Consider the following 591-nt stretch of genomic DNA (forward strand, 5'->3'; position numbering starts at 1 on the left):
CGGCTGGGCGCCTTCAAATTCGCGGGAGACACCAGCAATGTGGTGAGCTCTTGTTCCCACCCCTCCTCCTCCTCTCCCCGTTTCTCCGTGGGAAAAAACCTCCCAAAGTCTCCAAGAGAAATGACTTGTCCTGGGTTTGCCCTGCCAGCTCTACATCAGCTGCCACCTGCGGGTGTCCCCGGCGGCCGCAGCCCCGAATGCCGGGAATAAAGCCTGTTCCTTCGGCAGCGCCAGCGGCCTGTGAGTGTCCCTGTGCCGGGGAGGGGCCCCGCCCGCGGCAGGGGGGTCACAGGTGACTCTGTTCCAGGTGGGCCCCTCTGGAGGGCAGCGGGGACATCTGCAGCTGCTGTGACACCGGCAGCTGTCCCTCTCCCGGAGCAGATTCCCGGGCAAGCCGCGCTCCGGCCGCAGGGCCGGGCAGGCGCGTCAGGAGGGACGGCCCCGCCGAGCCAGGTGTGTCCCCGCGGTGTCCCCAGGGGTGGCACCCGAGGGCTGGGGACGGCTTTGGGGGAAGGGCGATCCCAGCTACTCCGCGGTGTCCGGAGGGAAGGGCTTTGGAAAGGAAAGAGGGGGATTTTGGTGGGATAGCGG

At 67.5% G+C, this 591-nt stretch overlaps 1 long non-coding RNA gene across 1 annotated transcript; it reads left to right on the forward strand.

Annotated features, from left to right (window-relative positions):
* Nucleotide 1: 1 nt before the first annotated feature.
* LOC146420603 (uncharacterized) lies at nt 2-482 on the forward strand. The gene is made up of 3 exons (XR_014849099.1): nt 2-42; nt 149-240; nt 308-482. It is a non-coding gene; the product is annotated as an uncharacterized LOC146420603 (long non-coding RNA).
* The last annotated feature ends 109 nt before the right edge of the window (nt 483-591 follow it).

The sequence above is a fragment of the Lichenostomus cassidix genome, unplaced genomic scaffold (genome assembly GCF_008360975.1).
Source record: "Lichenostomus cassidix isolate B80296 unplaced genomic scaffold, HeHo_3.0 HiC_scaffold_404, whole genome shotgun sequence".
In the NCBI taxonomy this organism is placed as follows: Eukaryota; Metazoa; Chordata; class Aves; order Passeriformes; family Meliphagidae; genus Lichenostomus; species Lichenostomus cassidix.